Genomic DNA, 27,053 nt, shown 5'->3' on the forward strand with positions numbered 1-27,053 from the left:
GAAAACTGGGTACATTGGTGGCGGGAAATCTACACTGATGGAAAGATTGGTGTTGAAACATTGTATGACTGAGACCCAATCATGAAAATCTTTGTAATGGTCTATCTCGCAGCAATTCAATTAAAAAATTCGCTCTGAAAAAAATAGAAATTGCTAACAAAGTTTGGAATGGCCTCTGTTCATAAGAGTAACCAATCTGTAGCCTATGGTAAAGTATCATTTGCACCAAAAATATTATCAGATAACTTGAGATAATTTATGACCAAAATGCCTTCTTGTGGAAGTGATGATCATTGCATTAGTGAATGTTGAATCTAGATAAGGAAAGACATTTGGTGAATTAATATGAAATGTTGACAAAATTTTACTCTGTTACTAAGAGCACTACACAAGTTAAAAACCATGCAAGCCTAATTTTTTAGCAAGCAGTAACACAAGGAATTTACAAAATAAAGAAGTCGATCTATTTACATATCTAAAATTCTCTTTTGAATAGTTTTTGGGTGAAAGAGAAGATAAAAACTGAAAGTAGACTATAATTTAACTAGGAGAGTTAATGAGATAAAAACACTTTACACGTTGGAAGGAATTAAGGAGAAAATTCACTTAGTAATACACTATAGATTAAAGATAAAGGCCCAGATATTCCAGTCAGGAAAAAAATAGAAAATCAGAATTCCCAATGAAATAGAGTAATTCATAACAGTAATTAAGAAAATAATTGATTAGCAAATGCACAGCTGTTTTATAAATACTGGATGATCTGAATTGTGTGAGTTGTAGATATAATTGAATAATAGTCTTCTTCAACTTTTTGCCCCATCTCTTCCCTGACTCCCGTAAAAATCTAGAAGGACTGTCTAGGGTTAAGAAAACAAAAAAAGACTGGCCATAGACTTATAGTTTGAAAATTGTGATATCTCTCAGAGATACCACCTTATTTGGCCATGGTAAAGCATTACAAATATCTTTCTATGAATAAGGACCCAAACCACTGGCAGAACTATATTGTCAGTGGAGATGGCACAGTGGAGCCCTCCTTAACATGTAAGTCATATTTCTCCTCATTTCTGCTCTAAGAATCATACCCTGATGAAATTTCTCTGTCATTTTCTGTACATGCTAAATATTATAACCTATATTCTTCATTTGCTCATACTACCTTTCTTCCTCACAAATATGCAAGAGTTTTCCTGAAACACTACTGAATATGCAAGAGTTTTCCTGAAACACTACTAAATATGTATAGGCTGTTACATCACCCTCACTCTACCCAGCATAAAACAAGACCTCCCATTTTCTCCCTTTGAAACTTGCTTTACAGCTTCTGCTTGTTATACATGCTTCCCAATTTAAGTTGTTTTGACAGTAAAGTCCATCTTTTCTATTCAGCTGCTAGACAATATAAAGAAACAAAACAAAGGATCAGAAAAGCCAAAATGAAAACAAAATCTTGGTAATTAATAACAGAGCTGAGGTTTCCCAAAGGATGGAGAGAATAGTATCCAAGAGAGAAATTCATTATGGTGTGATGGAAGGTACTTTGGCAGTAGCTATAATATGGTAACATAAATTATAGACCTAAGACACATAAGTGTTATAAAATGTTACTGCAATAAAAATTAAATTAAATTATAAAAAATTTCTTTAAAAGAAATAATACAGGTGCATTTATAGTATAAAATATAGATCAATTTAAATACCAAAGATTACTTAAAAATCTTGGACTATTGCCAGACTTTGGAATTATGTCCATTCAATATTACAAAGGATAGATAATTTTTATATCTTTTCAACTGTAATCAATTAGTGAAAAGGAAGCAAAGTTTCTCAGTTCCTTTGATAAATTTTAACACATATGACATATGTATGTTCACATAACCTCTAACTATCTAATGTTAATTTGTTCAATATTTTGCAGTAAGTCATCAGGAAACCAAGTCTTAAACTTCTTAAAACAGAGATTGGAAAAGAAAATCTTCTGGAGCAAAGTTTTAGTCTAGAATTGAATAATTATTTAAAATGCAGTCCTTATAAGAAGGTGTATATGTGTACAAATAAACACAAAAAGATAAGTGCTGTCATAATCATCATCATCATCATCATCATCATCATCATCATCATCATCATCCCGTTGATCATCGAATTTCTCGAGCGGTCTCAGTAACGTCTCCATTTGTCCTAGCCCTGAGATTTTAGAAGTCTCTCTTTACTCGTCCTTTCCAATGGTGCCGCACTGGAGGCACTTACAGGGTCAGGGGAATGATACCCATCATTGTTACTGGTTTAGGCATATGAATACGCCATGGGGAGTTCTCGAGGCTCTCACATGTGGGCAGGAAACTCTCAGTAGCTTGCCAGGTTCTCCCAGAGGGAGAGTAGGCTATAAGGTGTCTCAGAGCTTGGTTTTATAGTCTTTGGATATTGGCTATTGGTGGGATTACACAGCCCCGGGGGCAGTCCCTGGGTGTGACCACCTAGCTACTGGAGAATGGGGAATCTGGGCAGAAGAGGCCTAGTCCCGATCCTAGAAGGCTTGGAGGTCTCAGCCCTGAGTCCACACACCTGGGTTCTTCTGCTGGTTCCTTCATGCGTGATGCTCATCTGAACATGTGGAGAGGAGTCTTGAGCATGGCTCTGGAGGTCTTCAGCCGCGGGACCTCTGCTAGGGGAGGGGAGGGAGACTAAAACCCACCCCTTCCGAGGGTTCCCGGGGAAGACAGCCAGGCCGGGGGGCAGAGACTCTGTATAGGTGCTGTATTGATTCTTAGTTTTGAAAATTAAAAACTAAAGCAATTTTGGATAAACTAATCTAAAGAGATATATCGTTATTTATAAAACTGTTTAGCAAAAAATCCTCTAAAGAACATTACTAAAATGAAGAGTTGAGTAGTTTAGATTCATATCATACATATAATTAATGATTATAATCGTAATTTCCTTACATGCACAATAGTAGCTGTAAAATTCCATTTATGGGCCTACGTGTACATATATTCTCAGTCAAGCATTGCTTAATAATGGAATATACACTGAGAAATGTGACACTAGGTGAAGTCATCATTGTGTACATGTCATATCTGAACAAACTTAGGTAGTATAATCCACTATACACCTAGGCTATTGGAATTTCTTGTATATGTAGTGTGTCAGTAGCCAAAATGTCACTAATCCAAATACTTAATGATCTCACTTATATGTGGCACATAGAATAATAGGGAATTCAAAGTACCAAAGGGCCATACCTAATTACCTTTGACCCCACATTATAGAAATGAGAAGGATACAGAAAGAAAGAAATTAGGGGAAAGTAAGAAGATATAAACAAAGAGGCAACAAGAGTAGGAGTCTGGAGGCTTGGGCATGTCAATGGTGTAGATGTGTCTTATAGGCATGTATCTAAATCACAAAATCAGCAACATTGTAAGCATGAGAACTAAGCAACAATGATCAAACTTTAAAATGTGCTTGCCAAGAAGGCAGGGTGGAGAGGTGAGAAGGAATTCAGGAGCAATTGATGATGGAATATTGTATTTCTGAAACTCTACTATGAAAAACTTTGTAAATCATAATGCCTTAAAATAATTTTTATAAAACATCATTAAACCACACATGAAAACCAAGAGACTCATATATGTATATACATATAAATATACATATATGTGTATGTACATATAAATAAATATACACACACACACACATATATATATATATATATATATATATAGAGAGAGAGAGAGAGAGAGAGAGAGAGAGAGAGAGGGACCATACCCAGATGTGTTCAGGGCATACTCCTAGCTCTCTGTTCAGGGATTACTCTTGGCAGGATTTGATGGAACATATTAGTATGTTGGGGATCTAACAAAGGTCAGCTGCATGCTTGCCCCAAAATAGTATATATTGTCAATTGGATATTGAATTAATTCTCAATAGTAATATAAAACTATAGATTAAAATATGGGTTTATTCTCATCTCTTCTCTATTCCAACTACTGTTGCCACCATAGTCTACCTTTTTTTTCTCAAGCATGCCAACTTTCTTCTCTATAACCTTTGAATTGTCTGATCCTGCTACCTTCAACTCCATACTCCTATATCTTCAGATAGTTAAGCCTGTCTTGTGAATGACGTGCACTATAATGGCTGAGACTAAATACATTGATTCCAGATTATGTAGATTAAAAGCCCACCTCTACCACTAAAAAGCCATGCCTCACATTTGCAAAATAAATAAACTTACCTACAAAAACTGTAAGAATTAAAATGAGTTAAATCATAATCTGTTACATAATAGTTATTAGTCATATTATCATTCATGTCTTAGTTATTTTTTACCATCAAACTTCTTCACTGTAAAATTCAAAGAATAACTATGAGTTATCTTTTGGAAGTTAACTGAAATCACTCTTGACAGTAACCAATGAAGTGATTAGTTACTGGTGTCCATTATTTTAAGAATTAAAAGCATTATGAGACAAGTTAATGATATTATGACTGCTATATCAGAAGATCTCTGATTGTACCTGAACATATGTTCTAGTATTTTCTATGAAATTAGATATTAATAGGCTATTCCCTTAAACTTTATTTTTATTCTCAGAGACAATGTTCCCTTTAAAAGGCATATTGTTACAAAGCTTTCATGTTTTAGTTTCAGTCGAACACCCATCCCACCATCAGTGGGCATTTTCCACCACCAATGTCCCCCCAGTATACGCCCCATCCCAACCCTCTCCCTATGACAGACAATTTCCCCCATACTTTCTCTCTACTTTTGGGCATTATGGTTTGCAATATAGATACTGAGAGGCTATCATATTTGGTCCTTTATCTACTTTCAGCACATATCTCCCATCCTGAACAATCCCTCCAACCATCATTGACTTAGTGACTTAGTGATCCCCTATCTATTCCAGCTGCCTTCTCTCCCAACTAATGAGGCAGGCTTCCAATTATGGAGCAATATTCCTAACCCTTGTGTCTACTGTCTTTGGGTGTCAGTCTCATATTATGTTATTTTATATTCCACAAATGAGTGCAGTCATTCTATGTCTGTCCCTCTCTGACTCATTTCACTTAGCATAATACTCTCCATGACCATCCACTTATACACAAATTTCATGACTTCATCTTTCCTATCAGCTACATAGTATTCCATTGTGTAGATGTACTAAATATTCTATAACCAATCGTCTGTTCTCGGGCACTTAGGTTGTTTCCAGATTCTAGTTATTGTGAACAGTGCTGCAATGAACATACAGATGCAGATGTCATTTTTACTATGCTCTTTTTCCACCCTTGGGATACATTCCCAGTAGTGGTATTGCGGGGTCATATGAAAGCTCAATTTTGAGTTTTTAAAGAATGCCCATAGTGTTTTCCAGAAAGGCTGGACCAGTCGGCATTCCCACCAACAATGAAAGAGTACCTTTCTCCCCACATCCATGTCAGCACTGGTTATTCTTGTTCTTTTTGATGTGTGCCAGTCTCTTTTGTGTGAAATATCTCATTGTCATTTTGATTTGCATCTCCCTGATGATTAGTGATGTAGAGCACTTTTTTGTGCATTTTGGCCATTTGTATTTCTTTTTTCAGGAACATTCTGTTCATTTATTCTCCCCATTTGTGATGGGCCTGGAGGTTATTTTCTTGTACAATTCTACTAGTGTCTTGTGTATCCTGGGTATTAACCCCTTATCAGACGGGTAGCACTGTAGCACTGTCATCCCGTTGTTCATCAGTTTGCTCAAACGGGCACCAGCAGTCTCTCCATTGTGAGACTTGTTACTGTTTTTGGTTTATCAAAGACACCACGAGTAGCTTTGCCGTGTGGGTGAGATACTCTCGAGAGGGGCAGAGGAATTGGAGGGTCAGCTGCATGCAAGGCAAATGCCCTAAAATATTCTTTCCCATTTCATGAGCTCTCTCTGTATCTCACAGTGATTCAATAAAAAAACACTCACAAAAAATAAAAAGAAAGAGTGGAAGACAAATAGGCATGAAAGCATGCTCAGCAGCACTGACCATCAGATAGACGAAACTCAAAAACACAGTGACTTATCAACTCACCCAGGTCAGCGTGTGCAAAGCAAGCAGCATTGGCATTTAGTGTGTGACTAGGAAGAGGACTCATGAGATTGGGCACATATTGATTGGCACATGTAGAATATAGCTAGTACTTGGTGACAAGTTTCAAGTCTCAAAAGTTCTTTTTAATTGTCACTATGACTCTTCACATGAGAGCCTCAAGCTTAAATTAAAGAAGTCAGAGAGAGGGAAAGAAGAGAGAGAGATCGAGAGACAGAAACAGAGACAGAGACACAGAGACAGAGATAGAGAATCCTACCTTTATTGAATTGTCTGGGGGCATTTCTGCTCTTAATTAACATTTTAAAGTTATCTTATGATTTATAGAGCTATTGGAAATAAATTCTTTTCCATCTTCTCATCTTTCTGCAGAAGTTTACATTTTCCTAGGAATCATCAGGTAATTTTGGAAGCAAGCCTCTTTTAAACTAACGATGTCAAACTTTTCTGGAAGTCGCACAATTAGAAAGTGGATGACTTAATGAAAAAAATGTGCTTTTATTTTCCAAATCAGAATTTACTTTCCCCCCAAGAAATTTATAACCTTAATAATGTCTGATGACAAGGGGCATGGATATTTGTATTATCTGAAATTTAATCATTTTATTTTCTTATTTCTAGCACAGGGGCTGGAGCCATAGCACAGCGGGTACAGCATTTGCCTTGCACCCAGTCAACCCAGGTTCAATTCCTCCACCCCTCTCAGAGAGCCCGGCAAGCTAGGGAGAGTATCTCGCCCACACAGCAGAACCTGGCAAGCTACCCTTAGTGTATTCGATATGCCAAAAACAGTAACAAGTCTCACAATGGAGACGTTACTGGTGCCTGCTCAAGCAAATCAATGAGCAACGGGATGACAGTGATACAGTGACCGTGACAGAGATTTCTAGCACAGACCATTCACTACTGAAAGTGTTTTGGCTTTTGTGAGTTTGAAGTTTGTCTCTGCATCACACTTCTCCATAGAGATTACTCATTTGCATAGTTGTACAATCGCTTCCTTTTCTAAGATGCTTTAATTTTCAAACTAGATTCTTAGCCCAAGCAAGCATCAGGTTTATTGTTTTAAGTGCCAATACTCTATTTGCAAGCAGTAACTCTTAATACCAAGTGCAAGTCAACAAACACCAATTTAACCAAGTGTCTTCTGCTATCTGCAGTTTTTATCTTTAACTCCCCCACCTCCCATAATCCCTTTCCTATATTCCTTTTCATCACACAGCCAACCTTGTCTTTCAGGCTGGAGCACAGGTATATATATATATATATATATATATACATATATATGTATATGTATATATATTATTTCTTGGACTCATTCCTTCTCCTAGTCCCATCTGAACTCCTAATCCCATTATACAGACACCATTGTACCTAAATTAACTCAGTAATCTTTTCATCTTTCTCCCCATGCCTAATTTCTTTGCATTTAAAATCCATATACATTTTCAAAAAGAACGTTTGCAGCATAATGTGACTTAAAAGGGATCCAGAAGCTTCTCAATTATCATGAAATAGAGAATCTTACATTATCAGTAGACAAATAAATAAAAGGCATATTGTGTAGGTTATTGTAAGCCTCATTAAATTTGACCCTGACTGCTCTTTATGCTTTGGATTAACATTTATTGACCAACATTATCCAGTTGACTCATTTGAATTCAGTTAATATGATCAACCTGCTATTAATTTTGGTGGAAGTTAATAAATTAATATTCCAACATTAACAACTTATATTAAAAGCTTTCAAGGTAGTATCTTGTTAGCTAGCTACATTAGTTCTGTCATTCATTTGACTTGGAGTTTCAGGCCTTGCATGAGTAGAAGTTTGATGTAGAGTTTAATCAACGTTTTAGAAACAAATTGAATTTAAAGATGTTTTGGCAAAGATTTTGACATCAAGTGAAATGGAATGGATAAGTATTTGTAGGCCAGCATTTTAAAATTGTAAAGCTTTTAACACTTACATTCTATGAGACCTGGCAAGTTATGTCATTTATGTATAATGACATTCTAAGCCTTTTTGTTTACTTCTAACACTTTATAATCAGAATATTTCACTTCATTTCTTCTGAATTCATCTCTTTTATACATTGTTTATAATTCTGAATATACATTCTTCTCATCAACATCTTCTGATTTGAATAGCTGTGTATTCAATATTAAATAAGAGTTGGTCTTTAATAGGCTCTACCTTTATATAGCACCAAGAACATTGCTTTCTGCATAATATACGTCAAGAAACTAAATGAGAAAATTTAAAAAACAGTTTAGATACTTTCATGTAATTCTTTATTTAAGAAATCAGTTATTGATGACCTCTCAGTGTCTGTGTTGCAAGCCATAATGCTCAAAAGTAGAGAGAGAGTATGGAGAATAGTGTCTGCCTTAGAGTCAGAGGGAGGGTGGTAAAGGAGGGGTATACCTGGGATATTGATGGTGGGGAATGTGCACTGGTGGAGGGATGGGTGTTTGATCACTGTGTGATTATAACCAAACATGAAAACTTGTAACTATCTCACAGTGATTCAATAATTTTTTTAAAAAAGAAATCATGTTATATAGTCTGAAATGAAAAGCAAAGTTATCTCACAACGTTTCATGGGGAAATGTGACAGGTAACCAGTGGTGTTTCTTTTAAAGTGTTTTTCCTTTTAGGAGAGAATGTGAATTATACTTGAAGCATAGGGATGTAAATAAAGTCACCAGTTTGAATCCTGAAATATTTTCATAATGTTCTGACTTTTATTAAATCAATGGCTTTCAACTAAGGGCAACTTTTACTCCTTCAGAAAGACATTTGATCATGTTGAGAAATTTTGGTTGGCACAGCTAGGAGAGGGGTTGGTAACTGCTACTGGCATCTGGTGGATTTGGGATCAGAGATGTTGCTCAACATGTCTCAATACAAAGGACAGACCCCACCCATCACCCCCACCCCATCAAAGTTACCAGCTCCAAATGTCAAGCACGCTAATTTGAGAAATTCTGTGTTCAAGGAAACACCATACCTTTGACTTTAGCTTTGGCCGTTCAGAAAGAGTATTCAAGATTCATTTTCCAAGTTAACTCACATTATACAACCCTGCTTTTAAATTCCAATCTGTCTGTGTCAGATGCACAGCAGTAAGTCTGCTTCTCTGCATGAGGGAAATTGTTTTCTGCTAACTGATGACCTCAGCTTAGCAGTTTCTTTTCTAGCACATCAAAGCTCACAGTCAGACTTGCAGTAGCAAGTGCACTTTTGAGTGGCTTTATGACATATAAAGACCCTCTTTGGCATTCATACTGTGCTGCTCCATTGTTTACAAGCTAGCAGTAAATTATTTATGGATATCGCCAGAGATAGGACTCACTTGCCTTCTCTCATTTTTAACCCCAAAGCGGCATTTTTTTCTGTTAGCAAGATTTTATGTGAAAGCTATTTTTGGGTAGTTTTTTCCTCTTTGCATTTATGTGACAAGTTTTATGATAGCAATGCCTTCTACTTTTTATTACTTTAAACTTATTCTAGAAAGATTATTAACTATAATATGCACTCAACAAAATTTTTCCTTAGAATTCCCAATTTAATATAATTTGGAGAAAGCTTCTTCCACAATATAAGAAAAAAATACCATTTTTGAATCCAAAACAAAACAAAAGATATTTAGATTGCTTTGGAGCACTGATCTATAAATGGATTTAGCTTTTATGAGAGTTAGTGTAGATTCTGGGTATATACTCTACCACTTGAGCTATATTTCTGACTCTATATGAGTACTTTAAAAATAATAATGTCACGAAAATTGCATTTCCAATATTTCAGAAATCAGTCGATGTGTAAGGGATATATAAGATTATATAAGATTATAGGTATATAAGTCTGATGCTGTCAGTATAAAAGATAATAAAGCACAACATATAAAATGAAAAACAAAAACACATTAGCTATAATGAAACTCAACTTTGTTATTTTTGCTATATTAAGCAACATTGGGATTTTGAATTCTGACTTGATATTTTTGTAACTTTATTTAAACACTAAGATTTGCAAAGTGTTCATATTAGAGTTTTTCAGGCATTCAATGTTCCAGCACTAATCCCACAGCCAGTGTGACCTTCCCTCTACAATTTTCCCCAACACCCCAAACCTGCCCCCTTAGCAGGCACATAATTTATTTTATATTGATTGTTGCAACAAAATGATACATGGAAGTATCAAAAATAGTCCAGTAAAATAAAATTTCTGAAAAGTTTTTATATCTCATAGTGGTGTTATAGCACAGCGGGTAGGGCATTTGTCTTGCATGCGACCGACCCAGGTTCGATTCCTCCATCCCTCTCAGAGAGCCCGGCAAGTTACCAAGAGTATCCCGCCTGCATGGCAGAGCCTGGCAAACTATCCGTGGCGTATTCAATATGCCAAAAACAGTAGCAACGAGTCTCATAATGGTGATGTTACTGGTGCCTGCTCGAGGAAATCGATGAACAACAGGACAACAGTGCTACAACAGTGCTACATGTGTTATAAAGTCATTGCAGTGAGCTATTTGTTGCTATTGTTTCCGCTTATTGAGATTAGTGGGTTTCTATGCTACTTTGCTATTTAATTTTCTGTGTTCCTATTGGGCTGTCAGTATGGGAATTTGGAGGTGTTGCATGGTCGTGTATGCAGCAGCCACACTCTCCTGGAGCTGTAGAACTGGGATGATTCTTGGCCTGCCCCCTCCCGAGGAGGCCTCCGAGTTTTTAGCCTGAAGACCAGTGTAGCAGGGAGTTTCATCGGCTTGGCATCTATTCTGAGATCAGCTATGAAGCTGTGAAGCTGGGATATTTAAATGGCAGCGGCTGTGGGATATGGGTGGAGCTGCTGAGTTCTCCTGGCCATTAGGTGGTGGAGGGTGATGACTTGATTATTTTTAGTGTTGCTTTTCACTAAAAGTCTAGTAAAAATACAGAAAGTTTTCCTACATGATGCAATCATCCTAAATTCCCATCAACAAATGAGTGGGTAAAGAAGCTGTGTTCGTTATGTTCAATATGTGTGTGACGATGCAACTGCTCTGCCATCACAAATGTGAAAGTGTGAATTTAGGGGCAAAAATGGATGGAATTTGAGGTAACTAAGCTACGGAACATAAGGAAATAAAAGACAACTTATCAGATAGTTTAATTCATGGAGTATTAAATATTAGAACAAGTGAACTAGAAAAAAACCTACAAAAATATTTATAAAACTAACTTCTAGACTGGGTAACCATGATGACAGTTACCAGAGAGACAATACAGTAGTGGGATAAATGAGTAGAGGGGTATTTTGGTGGGATGGCACTGAAACTTTAGTGGTAGTTGTAGTAGTAAGTATTATATGCACATAGAGGTGTGAAGTTATATTACATTAAGTTTGATGATATTTTTAAATGATTATAAATTAATTTTTGAATGTTTAGATGAAAAAGTATCTAAAGAAACAGATGATTTTATGTTTGAATCAAATAAATTTATTTTTACGCCTTAAATTAAAAAAATTAAGTAGCTTTGCAGAATACTATAATATTTATTTCACTATAAAATTGCAACTTTCTAAACTAACTTCTGTGTTCAGCACTAGAAGTCTAATTCTTTCACTATATAATTGACCCCTCCTTTTATTTGATTTGTAGACCTATTCATTTCCCCTTCTAGTAAACACTTGGGCGGAGCGATAGCACAGCGGGTAGGGCATTTGCCTTGCACACAGCCAACCCAGGTTCGAATCCTCCATCCCTCTCGGAGAGCCTGGCAAGCTACCAAGAGTATCCCGACGCACGGCAGAGCCTGGCAAGCTACCCATGGCGTATTCAATATGCCAAAAACAGTAACAAGTCTCAGAATAAAGATGTTACTGGTGCCTGCCAGAACAAATGGATGAACAATGGAAGACAGTGCTACAGTGCTCCAGTGATTAGTCTTACAAATCAGTGTTTAAAAAAGTTTATTTTGTTGTATTTAGTTCATTCATTATGTTCTTTACATACCACATATAAATGAAACCATATGACTTTTATATTTTTTTCTGACTTTTTTCACTGAACACAAATACTAAGTCCTGCTATATTGTTGCAAATGGTAAGACTTCAGTTTTTTATAGCTCAGTAGCAGTGTATTGTGTATTTATGCACCACATTTTTTATTCACTGTTTTGTCAATGGACACACAAATTATTTCCAACAGTTCACTACTATAAATTATGCTGCAATGGACATGGGAAGAGCATATATCTCTTTGAATTAGCACTTTCTTATTATTCAAGTAAGCACACAGAAGTAAATAATTGAATTGTATGGAATTTCTATTTTTAATTTTTGAAGAATTTCCATCGTGCTTTCCAGAAAAGCTAAACCTTTACATTCTCATCAACAATATTCAACAGTTGCTTTCATCTTAACATGTTTCTTGTTTCAGATAGTAGCCATTTTCACAAAATAAGCTGATATCTTGTTATTTTGATTTGCATTCCCTTAATAATAAGTTAATGATTACCTTTTTAATTGACTGTTCATTAATTTCATTCATCTGAATCTCTTCGTTGTAGAACTATTAATTTAAATCCTCTACCTGTTTTTAATCAGATTATTCTGTGTTGTTGAGTAGTATCAGATATATATATATATACACACACATATGTGTGTATATATACATATATATAAACCCTTGTTAGATAAGTGATTTACAATTATGTTCTCATATTCAGGAGTTTATTTTTTTGTCTTTAGACCACACCAAACTGTTCTCAGAGATTACTCCTGGTGGGATAGGGGGACCATATGTGGTGCCAGGGATTAAACCCAAATAGGCCACATACAAGGCAAATGCTCTACCTGCTGTACTATCGCTCCTTTTTCTGGAGAGTTTTGTTTTGGTGTCACATACAGCAGTGCTCAGGGCTTACTCCTGGCTCTATGTCCATGCTCAGTGATGACTCCTGAAAAGGCTCAGGGGACCATACGGGATACCAGGAACTGAGTCTTGATTGGCCACATGCAAGAAAAGTAAATGCTCCTCCTGCTGTACTATAACTCTTGCTTATAAGTACGGTATCTTTTAATTTGGGTGATAGTTGCTTTCAGTTTTGATGAGGCCCAGTTTGTCACTACTCTAGTCATACTTTTATTTTCCTTGCAACTGGACTCAAGACCTCAAAGATATGTCTCCGGTTGATCCTGGTAAATATATTATCTGTGTTTTCCTTGCATATTGTTCAATGGTTTTAGGTCTAGCATGCAAATATATAGCCATTTTTTTTGTTTCAGGGATCACACCCTGATGTTGTCAGGGGATACTCCTGGTTCTGTGCTCAGAGATCGCTGTGGTTGTGCCCAGAGTTCATCCCACCTGTATTTAGGGGGTCTATATGGTACTGAAGCAGCCATGCAACATCTTATGGCCTAGTTCTCCCTCTGGGAGAACCTGGTAAGCTACTGAGAGTTTCCTGCCCATATGGGAGATCCTGGCAAACTGCCCATGGCATACTCATATGCCAAAACCAGTAACAATGATAGATCTCATTTCCCTGACCCTGATAGAGCCTCCAATGTGGCACCATTGGAAAGGACGAGTAAAGAGATGCTTCTAAATCTCAGGGCTAGGACTACTGGAGACGTTACTGAGACTGCTCGAGAACTTCAACGATCAACGGGATGATGATGATGATGATGATGATGATGATGATGATGATGATGATGATGACATGCTACTGAGAATGAACCACAATTGACCACATGCACATCAAGTGCCTTATCTCCTGTACTATTTCTGTGGGCCCTGTAACCAATGTCTAATTATGATTTGTGCATGTTGTTAGATTGTGGTCTAGTTTCATGCTTTTGCTTGTGGCATTCCAGTTATACCCAGCACCACTTTTTGTTCATTTTTTACCATTCCCAGTAGTGCACAGGACATACTCCTGGTTCTGCATTTAGGGACCACTCCTGGCCAGCACAGGGGACATATGGTATGCCAGAGATCAAATCCAGGTTGGCTGCATGCAAGGCAAGTGCTCCATCCACTGTACTATCATTCTGCTCCCCTATCTTAAGCACTACTGATTGAGAGAACTTCCTCATTTCATTGTATGTTCTTGACTGCTGTGTCATCAAGTGCTTGTCCATATATCTATGGGTTGATTCCTGGAATCTCAGTTTTGTTCCACTGCTCCTACTTCTTTCTTTAGATAATTCAGTTCAGCATAACATTTATCTTCTCTTAAAAATATAAGCTGTCTCTAATTTTGGACTGGAGTGATAGCACAGCTGGTAGGGCGTTTGCCTAGCATGTGGCTGACCTGGGTTCGATTCCTCCGTCGTCCATCACAGAGAGCCCGTCAAGCTACCGAGAGTATCCTGCCCGCACAGCAGAGCCTCAAATACTACCTATGGCATATTTGATATGCCAAAAACAGTAACAACAAGTCTCACAATGAAGTCATTACTGGTGCCCTCTCAAGTAAATCAATGAACAACGGGATGGCAGTACTACAGTGCTATATCTTTAATTTTAAAAAAGTGATATTTATAATTACTTTATATGATCATATAACAGTAACTTTGATTATTTGAATGGATTATATCAAATATAAGGCTTTTAAATTTTGAGACATTTTTGTGATGTTGAGAACTGAACCCAGGGCCTCACAATGCTCTACTGCTGGGCTACATGTAGTTCCATTTTTTAAATTTTTGTTGGTAATTTATTGTCTTTACAAGGATCCACACAGATTCCCTATACTGTAAAAGTAACTAACACGTTCTTGGTCAAATTATTTTGAGAAATTGGATGTTTGTTGAAGTACTAGTATAGAAAAATTGTATTAATAAAGATTCCTGACATTGTCTTACTGAGTCTACCCTCATATAAAAATCAGTGGTTCTTAATTAATTTTGAACCTTATTATCATCATGTTCTTTGAGAAGCTCATATAATGATATAACTTTCCCTAAATTTTGCTGGATTTAGGAACCCCCCTGATTCCTCTAAAATAATTTTGGGGAGTGGGGCTCGCTTAAGAGAGTTCTGGAGACCTGGAGGTCTTGCTGAGGATTCTTGGCAGAAAGACCAACTGTTTCGTGCAAGGGTTGGAGGCTGCTGTGCTATTCAGACCCTTTAGTGCCAGGAATGACACAGGCCACCCTGCTTACAGTCCTGGTGGCTTCCAGGACCACACCTGGCAATGTGTGGGGGCTTCAGAGATGTAACTGGTAATCCTTAGGTGGCCATATGGTGCTGGGTATTGAACATGGGTCAGATGCACACCTAGCATGCATCCCAATTGCTCTGCTGCGTCCTGGACCCTTCAGAACATTTAGGTTTAAGAAATTTCATTCGTGGTAGAGTGACAATAGTTACCTGGCACATGGCCAATCCGGGTTCAATACCTGGCATCCCATATGGTCGCCCAAGTCCATCAAGTGTGATCCCTGAGTAGCAGAGCCAGGAGTAAGATCTCAGCACTGCTGGGTGTGACACCATAACAAAACAAAACAAAACAAAAAAGCAACAACAACAAACTGAAAAAAAAACAAAGAAATTCCATTTGATATGAGAAGTTCAAGGGTATAAATGCTGCATTTTTCCTTTTATTTTTTTTCTCCACTCTTCAGAGTGGTCAACATTTAGCAAATATTCTACTGGAAGGATACTTCATATTACAGGAAATATGAATTAGTTAATATACTTGATATTATTTTATTTCTCTCCCAGATTTCTTTTTTTGTTTTCTCATTTCCACCCCACAACTTTCAGTATTAATATATTCTTTGTTGAAAAATGTTAGGGCCTGAGAGATAGTACAGTAGGTAAGGCACTTGCCTTGCAAATTAATTTCTTCTGAGCTAAAAATGAGCTTAGGCATAAGCCTTAAGCAAAGCCAGTTGAGGCTCAGGAGCCACAAAACAAAACAAAATAGGAAAATGTTTCTCTTCTGTTCTGTGAAATTTGCAGCAGATCATATAGCAGTAGTATGAAATCCTTATTTGCAATCTATGTATGCTGAAGTTATTTACTGAGGGCCCTCAGTTTTCTCTTGTAGGGAGTAGAAAGATCATTTAATTTTATAGGGTGGTTACCTATAAGGCCTCTCAAATATCTGCCATCACAAAGTGAATATTCCCACCAAATCATCTTTGTGCTGATGAAATTGTGTCATTATCTTATCACTTGTATGTCTACCGAAGAACTACTCATTTTACCTCAAACCTACTCATGTTTTATGCTAGGATTGGTGACTTTAAGAAAATCCATGCCATCTATAATCCTGGTTAAAAACTGTATATTCATAAAACAAATAAGCACATGGCTCGCTCTCCCTGCCTGTGTTTTGTGGTCTCGGGCCACTTCCCCACCAGGGATGGCCGATGCCAATGGCAGATGAAGGAGAAAACGAGGGCTAGGCTTGTTGGTATCAATTGAAGTTTATTCCAATTTTGTCTCCAGTCTCCTCTGACTCTCTTTCCCTGAATCTCTTTTCCTTCTCTTGGATTCCCCTTGATCTTCCCTGATCCCCTGATTCTCCTTGATTCCTCTTCCCTGGGCCCTGCTCCTACATTCTTCTCCTCTATATTCTCCTCCACGTTCTTCTCCTATTACTTACCCCTACATTCATCTTCTCTACATTCTTTTCCTTCTATCCCCCTTGCTAGTCTCTCCATGCTCCGACTTGCCATCCTGGTCTCTCTAGTCTCTCACACTCTTCAAACCTTGGCAGTAGCAACCATACCCAGGTCTGGTAGCACAGTCAACATATGAAATCCCTTCCTGATCTCCTGCAGCCAGGAGTTCATTTCAAGGGCAAAATACCATCTATGGGTGCATTCCTCCTTTCCTTGGTCCAAGACTCATTTAAACATTATCTTAATTTTACTTCTTAATAATATTAGTCATTTTCTATGTACACCATAAGAGACATATTAAGCTTGTAGGATGGCTCTCCTGGGGCATCTTGCTATAGATCTCAGACTACAGTGCTCAGGCCAGATTAGTCTTTCCTACACTAGCAGGGTCTGAGTCCAGCTGTTACTTTTTTGGATCTTGACAGAATTTGTCCATGACCATGCTCTTAACTTATAGTTAAGTATTATGGCACTTTGGCCTGGCCCATTTCAATGCCAGGGTAGCTCACAGCTTGCCCTGGGTCCAACCAGTCCCTTGTCAGGACCCTGCTTTTGGGGTACTAGGAGCTAAGGGCAACTGAGGCTTAAGTCAAGAGAACAGGTGCCTAAGAGTGAATATTATTCGGAGTCAATTAACTTCCCAAGTTACAAAAGCATAGCATTAACTGTCTTCCTATGTCCATACAAAAAGGACATTGCTCTGAAGTAACTATGCAAAGGACATGAGGAGAAGAGAAAAGCAATATCACACTTATAAAAATTCCAGTGTTCTTAGAAGGATCTGACCTTATAAGTTAACGGAGTCTGATTAGGGGGTAAAGGGGATTGACCGGTTGGTTGGGGAAGCAGCGCACAAAGAGAGAGGTTACAGATAAATGCAGAGGAATGGGAGTGCTTCAGGAGCATTGTGATGAGTATCACTCAGTAAACCTAAACTCCCTGCAGTCAGGCAGGAAGGACACACTAATGTTATTCTACAAAAACTAATGTTTTTCTTCCCCTCCCATTAACAATGTTTTATTATCTAAACTTTCCTGGGCCAGATAGATCTTACATATGTTAAGGCACTTGCATTCCTCGAAGTTGCCACTACAACAGTGGTTCAAATTCTGGCACTGCATATGTCCTACAAACACACCCAGGTGTGGTTTTGAGTACAAAGCCAGTAATGCAAGAATGGTCCCTGAGCACAGAACCAGGTGTTGCCTCTGAGCAATACAAAGTGTGGCCCAAGCATACCTGCCCCCCCAGCCCAGCCTAGAACTTTCCTCAATGTCTAATAATATCCACTTTCTTTTAGAATTATTTGACATGAATTTTTCATCCAGTAACCAAAAAGGCATTAGGTAATAAACTTAAGACAGATTTTAATGCCAATGACAAGGTCAGAATAGGGTTTAGTGTATGTGGTGCACGTTAGGGCAAATAAAACAGTGGGTCTAGAGAAAATGCAGGGATGCAGGATAGCAGGACATATTAGAATTTAAGAGATAGGCACAGAAATGCTTAATTATCTGTAGTGACAGATCAAAGAACAAATTTTTCCATATCATGGTACTTTTGTCTATTAGCCTTCTTCCCCATTTTAAAAGTTTATGAATTTCAAATAGGTTCATATTAGTTGGATGTCTTCCAGATAGAGGAATGAATTATATTGCTAATGTGATCTGATTTTTATTGTGACATACTAGTGTGTTACTAATTTCACTGAACACAAATATCTGTGCAATATACTGTGAACAATAAGCATGCTGGGTAAAAGAAATATAAGATCACTGTTGGCATCTAAGCCTTCTTTTCCTCATTTCTCAAATGCAAGTCATTTGACCCACTTTGAAGTGATTTTTACAATAAATGACACATTTTGGGAAAGGGATTGGTTCCAGGACTGGCACATACATACTAAACACTAGTTAAACATATCTTCTTTTAATTGAAGTTTTAATTTTGAGTAAGAATCTTGGTATCTGATAAATATCATCTCTTTTTAAATTTCTACTTTTACAGTGGCTCCCAGGCTTGACACATATCAGTCATATTTTGGGATCTTGAAAATTGCAGATTTCTATAACTGTTTTTCATATGTTCCCTAATCATTCTAATTACATCCCTGTGAATTATGCTACATTTCTGTACATATTATTTTTATTTAGTTTTCTAGTATCCAAATGGCCATTTTTCAATTGAAAAATATTTAAAAAATAGCCTCAACAGCACCTCTATCTACTACACCTATGTAACATGAATACATATCTTCTATTTGATCAGTATCCTTCCATCTTTAGATTCTATTAATGATGAGAAAATCATTTCATCCTCTTTTACAGCTTCTACTCATGATGTTGAACTATAAAAAGCATTCATATTCAGATGCAATTGACTTTCCCCCAGAAAACTAAGAATTAATTAAATTTAGTAGAAATATTTCATATCTGCTTCGTCTTGCAAATTCCTTCCTTATTTGACTGATAGATGTGAAGAAGACATTTTTGATAAAAAAAGAATTCAAGGGACATAAGATTTTTTGTCCTGGAAAAGCTATGGCAAAGTGTAGGGTATTTGAAGATCAGATTCTGGGCTCAAATTACTGCTTCTTTTATTTTTTAGGATAGTAAAATATCATAAAAGAGGTAGACTCAGTGAATAAAAGCACCAGTAATCTTTGTATTATCAAAAACTCTGAAAGTATTAACCTATTCTATATATGAAACAATTCTGACTTCATGGAAAGCTTAAAATATAATTAAGAATAGGTAAACTTTTTAATGGGTCTTTTAAATACTTATTATTTTTATAAATTTCCTTTGCCTTACTTGGGCAGACATAATTTGTTTTATTTTAATTTGTTATTTATATAATATAGTAGGATAATAAGTAAACTAATTTATTATTTCAAAATTGTTATTTTTAACATTTTATAGCAGAATTTTTTAAACATAGAAAAATAGAATAGTGTGACAAAATCCAATGGAACTGGCTTTACCAATATTCAACACTTTGCTTTTTTCATCTATTTTTTCCTTTTTAGGGACATTTTAAATTTTAATGTGGAATGACTTCACTGTTGAATCTCTCAGTATAGTCTGGATACTGGTTACTATCTACTAAGCCACCCTGATACTCAATGTTTGATTTTATGATTTGATATAGGTGCAGCTCTATTGTTTGCCTCTGATTTATACCATTATCCTCTGATATTATTTATGCGTTTTCTTTTGTCTGGCAACTAAATTTGGGCACTGGGAGTCAAAATTGCCTCATTCTCATGTTTGACATTTGTTAGGCTATTGTGTGAGCATCTTTATTTTTCTTCACATGCCTCTCACCCTTCAATAAGGTAAACCAGATTTTTCATAGTTAAGGTGACTCTGGGAGAGCAAAAACATAAGCTCATAAGCTTCAACCCTGGTAGTAACATGCCACTACTTCCTTCTTCATTTCACTGATCACAGAAATTCACAGGGTGAGCCAAGATTCAAGGGAAAGGAAATAGAATCTACTTCTAGTTGGTAGAAAGGGAAAAATAACATTGCACAGCAGCATGTGAGGGAATAAGAACATTTGTTGTCATTTTGAAACTAGACTGCTTTGGCGATAGAGTTAGCTCAAAGGGCTGGGCACATGCTTTGCATACAGGAGGTCTGGGTTCATCCCCTGGCACCTCATAGTCTCTGGAATAGGAGTGACTCCCAGGCACAGAATTGGGAGCAGTTTCTGATCAACACCAGGGTTGAACACCACCTTCCCAAAGATACTCCTTTAAAATTTTATTTTAGGCACTGTGGTTTGCAAAACTGTTATCAGTACGATGTTATTTAATACATAAAACATCCCAGTACCACTCTCTCCACCAGGATGTCCACTTCTCCTCTCTGTTGTCCGAGTGTCTGCCCCAACCATGCTAAGCTTCTTACTGAAGACAAGTTCTCAGTTTCTGTTGCCTTCATGCATTTTAATTTCCCTACAATATCTATCTATATCCCACATGTAAGATTTTCTACCTGTCCCTTTATTTCTGGTTAATATCATTCAGCATGATATTCTCCGAATCTATCCGTGTAGCTGCAAATTGCATGATTTCTTCTTTATGCCGAGAAGTATTTCATTGCGTATATGCACTGAGTTTCTTTATCCAGTCATTCATTCTTGGACACTTGGGTTGTTTCCAGATTTTGGTTACTGTGAATAGTGGCCCTTGGAGTAGATGCCAAGAAGTAGAATTTCTGGGTCACAAGGAAGCTCCATTTTTTGATATGTGTCCATATTGTTTTTCCAACTAGAACCATTGACAGCCCCACCAGCAATGCATGTAGGGCCCTTCCCCCCACATCCATGCTAACACTGGTTGTTTCTGTGCTTTGTGATTGAGCCATTCTGCCTGGTATTGATGATGTCATAGTTGTTTTTATTTGCATTTCCCTGATGACAAGTGATGCAGGGTCGTTTTATGTACATTTGGCCATCTGTATGTCTTCTTTGAGTATTTTTCTGTTCATATCTTTCTCCAACTTTTTTTTCTTCTAAAATTCTACCAGTACATTATATATCTTGGATATCAACCATTTAGTGGTGGGTAAATATTTTATCCTAATCTATGGGTATATTTTAATTCTGTTCATCTGTTTGTGATGCAGAAGCTTATTATTTTATTACAATCTCATTTCTTTATCTCTGCTTGTCTAACAGAATTGAATCATTGGAGCTCCAGCTACAATGTCATAAATTCTTCTTCCTGTATTTTATTCAATCTGTGGGTTCAGCTCTGATATTGGAGTCTTCAATCCATTTTGAATTGACTTTTGTGCCTGATGTTAGTAAGGGGTCTGAACTCATTTTTTCGCATGGAACGGACCAGTTTTCCCAACACCTTTGTTGAAGAATCTTTCCATGCTCCACTTCATATACTTGCTCCTTTATAGCAATATTGGAAAAAAGACAGTTCCACTAGCCCATCATCTACACATATTCAACCTCCTCATTTATCAGCATCTACTACCAAAATGGATACAATAGATGAATCTATGTTGACAAACCTTTATCATCCACAGTTAAATTTATATTAGAGCTCATATAGTGTTTTTGATTTTTAAAGAGTGTATCCAGAGTGTAGATGCATGCATCTACCATTTTAGTGTTATACAGAGTACTTTCCTTGCTTTAAAATATCCTGCTGTGTCTCTTTATACTGTGACAATCACTTGTCATTTACTGTCTCCAAAGTTTTGTCTTTTCCAGAATGTCATAAACTTGGAATCCTACAGTAGCCTTTTCAAATTATCTTCTTTCACTTAGTAATATGCATTTAACTTTCCTTGTTGCCTTTTCATGGTTTGACAGATCATTTCTTTTTAGTGCTGAATAATTATCCATTTACCCACTAAAGGTTGTCTTGGTTGCTTTCAAGTTTTGGTTATTTTGACTAAAACTGCTTTTAACATCCGTGTCACTTTTAACTTCTTTGGGTAAATAACAAGGAATTTGATTGCTGAATTGTATAATAATACTGTGTGATTTTGTTAGGAACTGCCAGTCTCTTCCAATGTAACTATAGAATTTTGCATTTCCCGATGTGATGAATACGAATTCCTCTATATCTTTCTGGAGACAACAGGAAGATTGCTCTATATCTTCCTGTTGTCTCCAACTTTACAAGCAATCTCTCATCACGGCTAATTGAGCCTTTACAATATTACCAAGCTAACAACAATATGGAAATTGATAATATTTTATTTAAAACTTTTTAGGTCCATGGTGATAGCTCAAAGATCAAACTTGCAGCCCCAAGTTTGATCCATGACACTGCATGTCTCATCTTCAGCACTGCTGGTATAGTCCTGATGGTACACAGCTTTGTATCCTCAGGCCTGAGCAACTAATCATCAGTATTTCACAGCTTGGCCAACTATAACAATTGCCTCCCCAGATCTCCAATTATTTCTGGGAATGTCTCTCCAATGATTCATTTTTAACCTTCTTATGCTTTAATTTAGATATAATAATTGTGTGCATTTTGTATACTTGAGTTTTGACAAATGTAGTTTTATAACAACCACCATAATTAAAATATAGAATGGTTTCTTCATAACCAAAAATGTTCCTTGTACAGCCCAATTGTAATTAAATCCTGCCTGTATTACTAACACTTAAAAATTATTGATTGCATTGCCTTTTATAGAGTATCATATAAATGGAATTAAACTAAATATATATATTTACATTTTGGTTTGGGGGCCTCACCTTGCATTGGTAAGTGATTATTCCTGGCTCTGAACTCAGAGATCACTCTTGGAGAGATTCTTATACGATGCTAGGGATTGAACTTGGGTCAGCTGCATGCTAGTGCCTTACCCACTATAGTATCACTAAATGTACCCCTAAATAAATTTAATTATTTTTGCACTTTTTGGTCACACCCAGCGATGCACAGGGGTTATTCCTGGCTCATACACAAAGGAATTACTCCTGGCAGTGCTCAGGGAACCATATGGGGTGCTGGGAATCAAACCCAGGTCGGCCGTGTGCAAGGCAAACACCCTACCCGCTTTGCTATTGCTCCAGCCCCAAATAAATTTAATTTTAGATGTGGAATTACTTCACTGTTGAATCTCTCAGTATAGTCTGGATACAGTTACTGATTGCTATCTACTAAACCACCCTGCTACTCAGTGTTTGATTTTATGATTTGATATAGGTGCAGCTCTACTTTTTGTCTCTGATTTATACCATTATCCTCTTATATTATTTATGCATTTTCAGTTGTCTGGCAACTAAATTTGGGCAGTGGGAGTCAAAATTGCCTCGTTCTCATATCTGACATTTGTTAGGCTGTAGGGTGAGCATCTTTATTTTCCACATCTATTTAGTACCCCTAAATGTGATATTTTGAGTTTTCTTTTTTTCTTAGCGTAATCCATATGAGGTTCATTCTTATTGTTATTAAGAGTTAATAATGTTTTTTTTTAAAAACTAGAGTATTTTATTGAGGAAGTATACTAATTCTAAGGAGGGAAGGAGAGAGACAGAGACACAGAGAGAGACAAAGAGAGAAATAAAAGACCTTTGTAAATAAAAGGTCTTTGTAAAGGAGATCTTATACAGAGTTAGGATGTATGCAACTTCAGAGTGGAGTGCAATTATGTGCCTTTTTGTTTGTTTTGCTGAGTGATATTCAATTTTAATGATATTCCAAAGTTTGTTTTTCCACTTATCTCTTGAATGATATTTGGGACTTTGTAGCTTTCTCTGTATCACTGTCATCCCACTGTTCATTGATTTACTTGAGTGGGTGCCAATAACATCTCCAGTTATCCCAGCCCTGAGATTTTAACAGCCTCTCCTTACTTATCTTTCCCAATGATTGGAGGCTCTTTTAGGGTCGGGGGAATGATACCTGATATTGTTCCTACTTTTGGCTTCAAAGGACTATAAATAATGCTGTAATAAATATCTCTATAAAAGTTTTGGTAGAATAATAAGTTTTATTTTATTTTTAATTGTTATAGAGACACCATGATTTACAAAGTTATTCATAATTGAGTTTCATGCATTTAATTTTCTAATACCAATCCCATCACAGTATCAACTTCCTCCCAATTTCCTTCCCATTCCCCAGAAAGCTTCCTTGAATGCTTTAAGTTTTTAGGCACAATTTTAAGTTTGGCTTTATTGTATTCTGGATCTCATGCTTGCAGTGTTATAGGTTCTGTGGTTCAGATATACTCATATATAATACATCTATACCGTCATGTGTTTGAGGCACCTTCCTCTCTGCCTCTTCTCATTTCCTCCTCGTGTTTTTGTTTTCTTTCTCTCTCTGTCCTTCTCAATTCTGCAGTCTGGTTACTAAGGTAATGTATGTAAACCCATGGATACTTTGCATTCCCTATCATGTTATTGTACACCACAAATAAGTGAACTCATATGGTATTTGTCTTTCTTATTATGACTTTCATGAAATCATGCAGTTTACATCAAGTTGGATGGACCTGGAACATAAGTTTCCATTTCCTTAAGAGATGAGTAATATTACAACTCTTTTCACCAGAGTGAACATACCATTTTTCACTTGCACAATACATAAAGAGTCAGATGTTATGCGTTCTCCCCAGCATTTTATAGTGTCAGGCTTTGCTTGTTTTTGCTATTCTAAGAGGTATAGAGTGGTGTGTTGTGATTTGAACTTGTATTTTACTTATTTCTAATAGTAATGAACATCTTTTTTTAAAATTTATTTATTTTTTAATTAGTGAATCACCGTGAGGAAACAGTTACAGATTTACACATTTTCATGCTTTTGTTTCTCTCATACAATGTTTGAGCACCCATCCTTCCACCAGTGCCCATTCTCTACCACCAATGAACCAGTATCCCTCCCACACCCTCAATCTCATACCCACCTCCCCGCTCCACCCTGCCTCTATGGCAGGGCATTCCCTTTTGTTCTCTCTCTCCTTTTGGATGCTGTGGTTCGCAATAGTGGCCATCATGTTCAATCCATAGTCTACTTTCAGCACACATCTCCCTTCCGGAGCAGGCCCTCTAACCACATTTGACTTGGTGTTTCCTTCTCTATCTGAACTGCCTTTCCCCCCAGCATGCGAGGCCAGCTTCCAAGCCATGTAGCAAACTTCCTGGTACTTATTTCTTCTATTCTTGGGTGTTAGTCTCCTACTCTGTTATTTTATATTCCACAGATTAGTGCAATCTTACTATGTCTATCTCTCTCTTTCTGACTCATTTCACTTAGCATGATACTTGCCATGTTGATCCACTTATATGCAAAGTTCATGACTTCATCTTTTCTAATAGCTACATAGTATTCTTTTGTATAGATGTACCAAAGTTTCTTTAACCAGTCATCTGTTCTCAGGCACTCGGGTTTTTTCCAGATTCTGGCTATTGTAAACAGTGCTGCAATGAACATATAAGTGCAGATGTCATTTCGACTATACTTTTTTGCTTCTCCGGGATATATTCCCAGAAGTGGTATTGCTGGGTCAAATGGGAGCTCAATTTCTAATTTTTTGAGAAGCGTCCATATTGTTTTGCAAATGAGCTGAACCAGTCAGCATTCCCACCAGCTGTATAGAAGCATCCCTTTCTCCCCACATCCTCTCCAACAGCGGTTGCTTTTGTGTTTTTGGATGTGTGCCATTCTCTGTGGTGTGAGTTGCTATCTCATAGTTGTTTTGATCTGCATCTCCCTGATGATTAGTGATGAAAAGCCTTTTTTCATGTGTCTTTTGGCCACTCATATATCTTCCTTGGGAAAGTTTCTGTTCATTTCTTTAGCCCATTTTCTGATGGGGTTGGATGTTTTCTTCTTGTAGAGTTCAACCAGTGCCTTACATACCCTTGATATCAACCCCTTAACGTATGGGTATTAGGTGAATATCCTTTCCCATTCTGTATATGGTGTTTGTATTCTGGTCGCTGTATCTTTTGCAATGTAGAAGCTTCTTAGTTTAATATAGTCCTATTTGTTTATCTCTGTTTCCACTTGGTTGATCAGTTGCGTGTCATCTTTGAAGATATCTTTAGCTTTAATACCGTGGAGGGTTTTGCCGACTTTGTTTTCAATGTATTTTATGGATTGTGGTCTGATGTTGAGGTCTTTAATCCATTTTGATCTGACTTTTGTGCATGGTGTCAGGTAGAGGTCTAAGCCCATTCTTTTGCATGTGGCTGTCCAGTTGTGCCAGCACCATTTGTTAATGAGGCTTTCCTTCCTCCACTTTACATTTCTTGCTCCCTTATCAAAGATTACATGATCATAGATTTGGGGTTGTGTGTAGGGATATTCCACCCTGTTCCATATGGAACAACAAACACTCATGGATAGCTAACACAATTCTCGGAAAAAAGATGATGGGAGGCATCACCCTCCGCAACCTTAAACTTTACTACAAACAGTAACAATTAGAACAGTATGGTACTGGAACAAAGGCAGAGCCGCAGAGCAGTAATGGACATCTTTTCTTGTGCTTATTGCTTTCAGGTTTAGAAACTTAGAGGATAATGCTTCCCATAATCCTACTGCAAATGCAGAGAAGGAAAAATCAATATAGAAGTCTCGGTTAGGCCAAGTATTGTGCACCTATTATAAATCCCCAATTTCTAGAAAGGCATGCATCAGTCATCAAGCTCAGCGTAGGACTCTAAACCCATTTGACCATTGTACCTTGCTATTAGAGTTGCCAAGAAAAGCAGCACAATAATGCACTGGATGGGACAGTGCTTAACTTACTTAAAGAAGAGCTTCAGTAGATAACGTCCATCAGTCCCACAGCTGGATGCAGAGCAAGCAACCTGTGAACACGCAGTTTGAGCAACAGCAGA

The 27,053-nt window shown here is 37.1% G+C and overlaps 1 pseudogene; it reads left to right on the plus strand.

Moving 5' to 3' along the window:
* The first annotated feature begins 947 nt into the window (after window positions 1–947).
* LOC101551766 (hydroxyacyl-coenzyme A dehydrogenase, mitochondrial-like) overlaps window positions 948–27,053 on the plus strand; it is a 146,862-nt pseudogene continuing 120,756 nt past the window's right edge.

This window comes from Sorex araneus, chromosome X (assembly GCF_027595985.1).
Source record: "Sorex araneus isolate mSorAra2 chromosome X, mSorAra2.pri, whole genome shotgun sequence".
Classification (NCBI taxonomy): Eukaryota; Metazoa; Chordata; class Mammalia; order Eulipotyphla; family Soricidae; genus Sorex; species Sorex araneus.